Consider the following 11,105-nt stretch of genomic DNA (forward strand, 5'->3'; position numbering starts at 1 on the left):
TTGATTACTTAGCAATGAAGGATAATTGGATTGGAACTCTTTCTACTTAAATATAAAAATATCATTAACTTAATGTTGCTCCTAGATTGATTTTGATGACTACAAAACAGTTTGAAGGGATACAAATATTTTTTATTGAAAAAGACCTTATGCTCTACAGGGGCAAAATCAATTTCATCAAAACTCTGATTTGATAGCATCATCGTGTAGAACAAATGATATGTAATCTATTGGTGAAAGTTTCATGGTTTTTGGACTTATATTTTTGGAGTTATGAAGGTTTGAAGTTCATGAGTCGACTCATGAGTCAACTCATGAAACTATGAGCTGATTGGCACGCAAAGATTAGCCATGGCACGCTGGTTTTCTGGCTTGGCACGACCTGTGAGTCGACTCATGAGTCGACTTCTGCTGTTTTGGGCCAAGAAAATCCAGAAACCAAATCTCTGGACTTTGCAACAGAGGTCGACTCATGAGTCGACCCCTGAGGCATGAGTCGACTCATGAGTCGACTCATATGACGGGATTTGCCTGTAACGGCTAGTTTTTGGCCAGATTTGGTTGCTTTTTAATGCTGCTTTTTGTGCTCTAACGGCTCTTTTTCTGCCTAGTTTGTTTTCCCTTGTCTCTTAAGGCTATAAAAGGTTTCAAAAGGTGGAAAACAAAAAGAGAGAGATCCAAATATCCAAGAGGCATTCAAGTGATTTGAAAAGAGAAAATCAAGAGCATTCAAGAGGGCATTCAAGTGCATTCAAGAGAAGGTTTTTCAAGCCAACTACTCACATCATACAAGAGCTCATTTAAAGCCTTCAAGAAGCCATCAATCAAGCTCACAACTCTCAAGGCATTTACTTCATCTCTCATCCACTTTGAGGAAATCCAAGAGGGGTTCTTCATTTGAGTAAAGCGTATTTATTGTTATATTCGCCACTTAAGGAGCTATCTTGTACTTATTTGTGTCTAAACTGATTTTATCTTGTGAGTAATTATTTTTGTTTTGGAGGGTTTCAAAAACAAGGAAGGTTGATCCGAACCTGAAATCGGAGTGTATTGGGTCGGCTTTGTACGAAAAACAAGTGGACTAGCTTGGGATAGTAGTGTGGAGTTCCGACGGTTGTATTGGGTTGATACAAAGTATGTGGATTGGATCCCAAGTAGGAGCTTGGGAGTGATGTAGGTGCAAGGTTGGCACCGAACCACTATAAATCATTGTGTTTGTGGCATGCTTTATTGTTTCTCTTTAATTCTCCATTATATCCTGCATTCTTGTTTTAAGTAATTAATCTCAAACTAAAGTCTCTCTCCTCATTCATCAAGCTTTTGATATATATTTTTACAAGTAATTAGTTAAGCCTAAAATTTTTAAAACCCAATTCACCCCCCTCTTGGGTTGCATAGCTGGGCAACAAGTGGTATCAGAGCCGGTGCTCTAGCCTTCTTTGATCTAACAATCAAAGAGCCAAAGATCTATGGCAACCCACGTCGGCACTTCTCTAGCCGAGGGGGCAATCTACCAACCGACCTCCACTTTTCAATGGGTCTATTACACCTACTTGGAAAGCTCGGATGAAGATTTTCATACAAGCACTAGACTATGATATGTGGAGTATCATAGTGAACGGTCCACACACACCCACCAAGATAATAGATGGTGAGGAGTCAACCAAACCCGAAAGAGAATGGGATGAGGTTGATAAGAAATTGGCACAGTTAAATGCTAAAGCTATGAATGTTCTTTATTGTTCACTTGATGCAAATGAATTTAATCGCATTTCTACCTGTGCATCTGCTAAAGAAATATGGGATAGGTTAGAAGTAACCCATGAGGGAAAAATCAAGTAAAGGAGTCTAAAATAACATGCTTGTACATAAATATGAGTTATTTAAAATGGAGCATGATGAGTCCATAACTGCTATGTTTACTCGCTTTACTGATATAATTAATGTTTGAAGAGTCTTGAAATCTTATACTAACAGTGAGCTTGTAAGGAAGATTCTCAGGTCATTGCCAAGAACCTGGGAAGCCAAGGTGACTGCTATCCAAGAAGCAAAGGACTTGAACACTCTACCTCTAGAAGAGCTTCTTGGATCCTTGATGACTCACGAGCTTAGCATGAAGCAACATCAAGAGGATGAAGTCAAAAAGAAGAGAACCATTGCCCTCAAATCACAGCCTCTCCTGATGAAGAAACTGACGACACAGAAGATGAAGAACAGGATGAAGAAATGGCACTCATCACCCGAAGATTCAAGAAATTCCTAAGAAAGAGGAAACAGGGGATGAGAAAGAGACCTTTCACAAAAGGGGAACAAAGCAAAGAGAAAGAAAAAGATCAACCCCTTATATGCTATGAGTGCAAGAAGCCGGGGCATTTCAAATCGAATGTCCACAATTGAAGAAAGGTCCCAAAAAGTTCAAAAAGAAGGCAATGATGGCCACATGGAGTGCGAGCGACGACTCAAGCTCCGATGAGGAGACCTCAACAGAACAAGCCAACCTGTGCCTTATGGCACACGATAATGAGGTAATTTCTGAAACCCTAGTGAATTTACTTTTGAAGAATTGCATGAAGCTTCAATGATTTAATTGATGAATTGAAGAAACTAGGAATGAAAAACAAAGAACTAAAATTGAAAAATCAGTCTTTAGTAAAACAAGCAGAAAATCTTTCAATTGAAAAATCCACTTTGCTTCAAGAGAACAAAGCCTAAAGAATGATATTAATAAGCTGAAACCTATAGTAGATAAATTCACCTTAAGTTCAAACAAACTAAATATGATTCTTGAAAATCAAAAGGCCGTATATGATAAGGCCGGACTTGGCTATAACCCCTTAAAGAAACAAAAATTTCTAAAAAATATTTATGTAAATTATTCAAGTAACAAGCCTACCAATACTACTTGTTTTAAATATGGTAGAATAGGACATAAATCTTACACTTGTGCAAACATAACTGTAAAGAAAATATGGGTTCCAAAAGGAACCATCTTGACTAACCAAAAAGGACCCAAGAAAGCTTGGGTACCTAAAACAAAAACTTGATATTTGTTTGCAGGTGTGTCTAGCATCCCATGGAGAAAATAGGAAATGGTATCTGGACAGTGGATGCTCGAGACACATGACTGGTGATGAATCACAATTCATCACGCTTGATGCTAAGGATGGAGGGATGGTCACCTTTGGAGATAATGGCAAAGGAAAGATCATCGGGATAGGTAACATTGGTATCACTCCCTCCAAATATATTGAAAATGTTTTTTAGTTAAAGGTTTAAAGCATAACTTACTTAGCATTAGTCAATTTTGTGATAAAGGGTATAAAGTAGTTTTTGAATCATCTGTTTGTATTGTGACTAGTCCTATTAATGATGGCATCAAATTTATAGGACATAGACATGGCAATGTTTATATGGTAGATCTAAATGATTTAGCCAAATTAGACATGCAATGCCTAGTATCCTTAAATGCTAAAGTTAATGAGACTAGTTGGCTTTGGCATCGTAGACTTGCTCACATTAGCATGCATTCTCTTTCAAAATTAATTAAGAAAGAATTAGTTCATGGCTTGCCTAAACTGAATTTTGAAAAAGATAGGATTTGTGATGCATGTCAACTAGGTAAGCAAACTAGAGTTTCATTTAAATCCAAAAACATTGTTTCAACTTCTAGACCATTAGAGCTTTTGCATATGGATTTATTTGGACCAACTAGAACCACAAGTCTAGGAGGAAAACGATATGGTTTTGTAATAATAGATGATTATTCACGTTTTACTTGGGTTTTCTTTTTGGCACACAAAGATGAAACTTTTCATATTTTCACTAAATTTCATCGAAAAGTCACTAATGAAAAAGGATTTTCAATTCAAAATATTAGAAGTGACCATGGAACTGAATTTGAAAATCAAGACTTTGAAAAATTTTGTGATGAGAATGGAATCGGCCATAACTTCTCTGCTCCTAGAACACCCCAACAAAATGGGGTAGTTGAAAGGAAAAAAGAACCTTAGAAGAAATGGCCCGTACCATGCTTTGTGAAAGCAACCTTCCAAGATATTTTTGGGCGGAAGCTATTAACACAGCATGTTACATTTTAAATCGTGCTTTGATCAGACAATTTTTAAAGAGAACCCCTATGAACTTTGGAAAGGAAGAAAACCAAATATTGCATATTTTCATGTTTTTGGTTGCCGATGTTTTGTATTATATAATGGTAAGGAAAGACTTGGTAAATTTGATGCAAAATCAGATGAAGCAATCTTTCTGGGTTACTCCTCTACTAGTAAAGCTTTTAGAGTTTTTAATAAAAGAACTTTAGTAGTTGAGGAGTCCATTCATGTTGTCTTTGATGAATCTAACGATCTTCCTTCAAGGAAGAATGAGGGTGTTGATGATGCAGATCCATTAATAGAAGGTATGAAGGAGATCACTCTGAAAGATTCAGCCACTCCAGAGGACAAGGAACAAGAAGACAAACAAGATGAGATAGGTGAGGAAATTCAAGAACAACCTCAAGATACAAATGACCTACCCAAGGGATGGAGGTATGTTCACAACCACCCTAAGGAGTTAATTATTGGTGATCCTTTGCATGGTGTAAAAACTCGCTCTTCACTTAGAGATGTGTTTAATCATTGTGCTTTTGTATCTCATTTTGAACCTAAAACTATTGAAGAAGCTGAAAAAGATCATAATTGGATTAATGCAATGCAAGAGGAACTTAATCAATTTGAAAGAAATAATGTTTGGACTTTGGTTTCAAGACCTAAAAACTGTTCAATAATTGGCACAAAATGGGTCTTTAGAAACAAATTAGATGAGCATGGTAATGTAATTAGAAATAAAGCAAGATTAGTTGCTAAAGGATATAATCAAGAAGAAGGGATTGATTTTGATGAAACTTTGCACCAGTAGCTAGATTAGAAGCCATTAGACTTCTACTTGCATATGCTTGCTTTATGAAATTCAAATTATCTCAAATGGATGTTAAGAGTGCATTTTTAAATGGATTTATTGCTGAAGAAGTTTATGTAGAACAACCCCTGGATTTGAAAATCATGCCTTTCCTAATCATGTTTTTAAATTAAATAAGGCTTTATATAGATTAAAACAAGCACCTAGAGCATGGTATGATAGACTAAGCAAATTTTTACTAAATAATGGTTTTTCAAGAGGTAATGTAGATACAACCCTCTTTATCAAAAGAAATCAAAATGATATGTTAGTTATACAAATTTATGTTGATGACATAATTTTTGGGTCTACTAATGAATCCCTTTGTCAAGACTTTGCTAAGCTTATGCAGGGGGAGTTCGAGATGAGCATGATGGGAGAACTCACCTTCTTCCTCGGACTTCAGATCAAACAATCAAAAGAGGGAATCTCCATCACCCAAAGCAAGTACACCAAGGAACTACTCAAAAGATTTGGAATGGAGAACTCCAAACCCATTGGCACACCAATGAGTCCCTCATGTAAGCTTGACAAGGATGATGAAGGTAAATGTGTAGACTTAAAATACTATAGAGGTATGATTGGATCATTATTATATTTAACTGCAAGTAGGCCTGATATCATGTTTAGTGTTTGTTTATGTGCTAGATATCAATCTAATCCTAAAGAATCTCATTTGAATGCTGTTAAAAGAATCCTTAGATACTTAAATGGTACTCAAACTTTAGGGTTATGGTACTCTAAGGACTCACAAATTGATTTATTAGGATATTCTGATGCTGACTTTGCTGGATGTAAACTAGATAGAAAAAGCACAAGTGAACTTGTCAATTTCTTGGAGTTAACCTAATCTCATGGTTTAGCAAGAAACAAAATTCGGTAGCACTGTCTACGGCTGAGGCCGAATACATTGCAGCCGGAAGTTGTTGTGCTCAAATCTTGTGATTAAGCAACAACTCGAAGACTTTGGAATTAAACTTAATGAAACACCAATAAGATGTGACAACACAAGTGCCATAAATCTATCTAAAAATCCTATTCAACACTCAAGATCCAAACATATTGAAATAAGACATCACTTCATAAGAGAACATGTTCAAAACAAAAATATAATTCTTGAATATGTTTGCACCGAAAATCAATTAGCTGATATCTTTACAAAGGCCTTAGTGAGGATAGATTCTGTGAAATTAGGAGAAATCTAGGAATTCTTGATCCATTTGCCTGAATTAATTTTCAAATTCCAATGATTTATGGTCAAAATTTCCTAAGAGCTCAATTTCCAACACCTTTCTTGGTCCCAAAAGCTCAAGTTTTTCATTCTAAAAACTCATCTTAGAGCTAAACTCCTTCTCCCCAAATTTCAAATTTTTTTGGAATTTATTCACATTTTTCCTGATTTTTTGAACTTCATGAGTCGACTCATGAGTCGACTCAATGGCAAACTTGTAATTCCCAGCAACTTCCAACGGGCTGAAGGGTTTATATTTTGAATTGCTGTTCGTGAGCCGACCCTCACGCTCGTCTTCCTCCTTCCGAAATCCATTCTCCCTTTTGCTCCATTTCCAAGGCTTGAGCTAGTGGAACTCCTCCCGCCTCCTCTCCACCGCAAATAGCCACTCCGGAAAGGTTCTTTTGTGACCTCTCCCCTTGTTCTTCACGGTTGGAGCGTGCCCTAGCACTCCACCGTCCCTCTCAAATCCACTCATTCTCTCCTCCAAAACCTCAAATCACTCTCTTGTGATCCTTCCTCCACTCTCTCACTTGCTCCTCAAGTCTCCTCGCCTGGTATTGAAGAGGTTATGGCACCAAAAATGAAACTTCCCCAAAGGAGAAAGTCTGTCCGGGAACTTGAAGAAAGTTTCAGAAGGAAAAGGCAAGCGGCACAGTCCTCCTCTGCTCCCATTCCAGCTTCAGTTCAAGGTCCTTCACAGTCTTCTCAAACCCCCAGTAAGAACCCTCTCTCAGATAGAAAAGTAGAAACGGGAAAAACATTGACTTCCGGTTCTTTGAAAGTGAGGGATTTTCTTTAGCAAGTAAGATCAAAAATCAGGGATGGAGCTTTTACTGTTCACTCAAAGAAGTCACCTTTGTTGACCTTGTTAGGGAGTTTTATCAGAATCTTATTTATGGAAATGGGTCAGTAACTTCAACTGTGAAAGGGATTGATATCTGTCTGGATCCTGTCATTTTAGGGGAGATTTTACACTTACCTAGTGAAGGTTATGCATACATGGAACTCCCCGTGAAAGAAGAAGGTATAAGTGTTATACTTGGAGGAACCTACCAAGGGAATTTGAATAAACTAGAGGCCAAGATTTTACCTATAGAAATGAGAATCTTACATCAAATGGTCACAAAACTTTTCTTCCCTAGGAGTGGTAGGCACGATCTTCTGTCAGGCAGGGACATATGCATTATGTTTCACATTATCACAGAAACCCCCTAAACCTCCCAGCACTTATGATAGAGGCCATGAGAGAGACTCTGAACAGATCTAAGGCACATTTGCCTTATGGTATGGCCCTGACTAGAGTTTTCAGGAGGTTTGGAGTTAGTTGTGAGGGGGAGGCTCCCACCAAACTGTCTCATGTTGATACCTTCAACCTACACACCTTGCATCGAATGGGGTTCACAAAAAGTGGTGGTGGTTGGATCAAAGGAGCTGAGGAAAGAACAGAAGAAAGAGCAGAAGAGAGAGCAGAAGAAAGAGCTGAGGATACAGCAGGAGTCAGAGCTGAAGAAGAAGAAGGTCCATCATCTCTGTTCATGACTTCAGGGCAGCTTCACCAGATATACAGTTCTTTCCGGATCCAGAGGCTGGCCCTTCTGAGTTTACCAGGATACCCACACCTGTGCATCAGCCAGAGAGCAGAGCACCTCCGCCAGAGTTCACACTGTCCGATTATCAGATTGAGCGGATTGCACAGCGTATGGTCTCTTTGATGTCGAGTCAGATGAGCAGTACTTCATTTGTACCAGGGGCTACTTCTACTGATCAGACTTTGACTCCCCACATCTCCACAGTATATCAGATGATGGCAGATCAGTCCATGAGGATTCAGCAGCTTGAGGACACTGTACTGAGACTGACTGGCAGAGTTCTCGAGTTACAGGGGCAGGTCTTCGATTTGGCACACCCTCAGCCTCAGGAGTCTACGTTTGAGGTCACTGATCTCACTGCAGAGGCCGGCAGACTCAGAGGAGCTCTTGAGGGCGGCTATGAGTTACTGAGGAAGGAGATCAGAGGATCCAGTGAGCAAGCTACTACTCAGTTCACTGCACTTCTCCAGGCTGTCTCCAGGGCACTGACTGTTCTTGACTCCATCAGACTTACTCTATCAGTTCAGTCCCTAGCTTCTCAGCGTTCTCAGCCACCCAGTTCCTCCCGTTCGCCTGCTCGTGCCAGTTCTTCCTCTCGTGCCAGAGGCAGATGGGGTCGAGGATGCATTTCAGATCCAGATCCATCTGCTCCTCATCACATTTCTGATGATTCTGATCATTGACTTATCCTGATCATTTCTAGATCCTAGGTCTTAGTGTTTAGTCCTCTCTAGGATCTGTTGTTTTTTTTTTGGGGCCATGTATTGACATGAGCTAGTTGACTTTGTATGTTACTTTTTATGTTACAATCTATGTACTGAAACAATTATGGCTTTACCTTTGGAATGATGATTATCTTACTTTGGTTATATATTCTCTTTTGTGAAATATTGTCTTCTCTTTATGGTATTATCATTTTATGATTGCTGTTAATAGTTGCTTCATTAAGGGGGAGCAAACCCTACAAGAGGAGAAATTAAAGAATGCTTCAGAAAAAGGACTTAACCTTGTTTGATGATGTCAAAAAGGGAGAGAAATTAAACACAAAGAAATCCATCAAAAGCAAACACTACAAATTATGAGAAATTAATACATTGACAATTTTAAGTACAAATGCTAAATATACTGCAAATAAGTACCTTTTAAAATTACTCACACTCTGATTTGCTGTAATCCATTGAATATGCTTTGATAAGCTTTCAAATTCCAAAACCTCTCTGATATATTGAATACATTGCTCTAATACATTGACAAACTGTTTTGTTTTACTACTCCGATACATTACTCAATTTTACTCCGATACATTGAAAAACTGTTTTTATTACTCTGATACTTTGCTAAATTTTTCTCTGATACATTGTAAAATTATTTTCCCTACATTGATACATTGCAGGATTTTCATTTCTCTTGCTCTGATACATCTTAAACTTAAATGATCTAATACTCTTTTCAAATCAACTATTCAATATGCTTTGGCACACATGACTAGTTTTGAGAATTGAGAAAATTTTTCAAAATACAGCTTACTCTGATAATAAATTCAAATTTTCTGCTCTAACACCAAAACAATAATCCAATGAGCATATCTTCCAATCTTTAAGCAAATGGACAAACTATTTATGCATATAACCATTTGTATCACATGCCAAAAGAATCATACTCTTTTCAAGCATATGCACCTAAAATGCAATCTTTTGAAATTCATGATTCAGATAAATGCTTTTGTTCAAATGTTTTGTCATCATCAAAAAGGGGAGATTGTTGCTCCTAGATTGATTTTGATGACTACAAAACAGTTTGAAGGGATACAAATATTTTTTATTTGAAAAAGACCTTATGCTCTACAGGGGCAAAATCATAATTTCATCAAAACTCTGATTTGATAGCATCATCTTGTTGAACAAATGATATGTGATCTATTGGTGAAAGTTTCATTATTTTTGGACTTATATTTTTGGAGTTATGAAGGTTTGAAGTTCATGAGTCGACTCATGAGTCAACTCATGAAACTATGAGCTGATTGGCACGCAAAGATTAGCCATGGCACGCTGGTTTTCTGGCTTGGCACGACCTGTGAGTCGACTCATGAGTCGACCCACAAGGCATGAGTCGACTCATGAGTCGACCTCTGCTGTTTTGGGCCAAGAAAATCCAGAAACCAAATCTCTGGACTTTGCAACAGAGGTCGACTCATGAGTCGACCCCTGAGGCATGAGTCGACTCATGAGTCGACTCATGTGACGGGATTTGCCTGTAACGGCTAGTTTTTGGCCAGATTTGGTTGCTTTTTAATGCTCCTTTTTGTGCTCTAACGGCTCTTTTTCTGCCTAGTTTGTTTTCCTTTGTCTCTTAAGGCTATAAAAGGTTTCAAAAGGTGGAAAACATGTAGAAGAGACATCCAAATATCCAAGAGGCATTCAAGTGATTTGAAAAGAGAAAATCAAGAGCATTCAAGAGGGCATTCAAGTGCATTCAAGAGAGGTTTTCTCAAGCCAACTACTCAACATCATTCAAGAGCTCATTTAAAGCCTTCAAGAAGCCTTCAATCAAAGCTCACCAACTCCTCAAGCATTTACTTCATCTCTCATCCACTTTGAGAAATCCAAGAGGGGCTTCTTCATTTGAGTAAAGCATATTTATTGTTATATTCGCTATTTAAGGAGATATTCTTATACTTATTTATGCTCTAAACTGATTTTATCTTGTGAGTAATTTTTTTGTTTTGGAGGGTTTCCAAAACAAGGAAAGGTTGATCCGAACCTGAAATCGGAGTGTATTGGGTCGGCTTGTACCCGGGAAACAAGTGGACTAGCTTGGGATAGCTAGTGTCGGAGTTACGATGGTTGTATTCAGATTGAATACAAAGTTTAGTGGATTGGAATTCCCAAGTAGGAGCTTGGGGAGTGGATGTAGGTGCAAGGTTGGCACCGAACCACTATAAATCATTGTGTTTGTGGCATGCTTTATTGTTTCTCTTTAATTCTCCATTATATCCTTGATTCTTGTTTTAAGTAATTAATCTCAAACTAAAGTCTCTCTCCTCATCCATCAAGCTTTTGATATATATTTTTTACAAGTAATTAGTTAAGCCTAAAATTTTTAAAACCCAATTCACCCCCCTCTTGGGTTGCATAGCTGGGCAACAGATTGAATGTTTCTTAAAGACAAGAGGGAAAAGAAAAATTGTAATAAAAGGAAAATACAAAGTCAGAGGTCTCAGACCTCTGAAGTAGGGGCTGGAGAGCTCGGTGTCCTCGGAAGAGGAGCTACGGTGGCGGTAGCAGTGGGAGAGGGACCGGCTTCATCTTCAGACGCCTCGCCCAAGAAGC

The sequence above is a fragment of the Elaeis guineensis genome, chromosome 4 (genome assembly GCF_000442705.2).
Source record: "Elaeis guineensis isolate ETL-2024a chromosome 4, EG11, whole genome shotgun sequence".
Taxonomy (NCBI): domain Eukaryota; kingdom Viridiplantae; phylum Streptophyta; class Magnoliopsida; order Arecales; family Arecaceae; genus Elaeis; species Elaeis guineensis.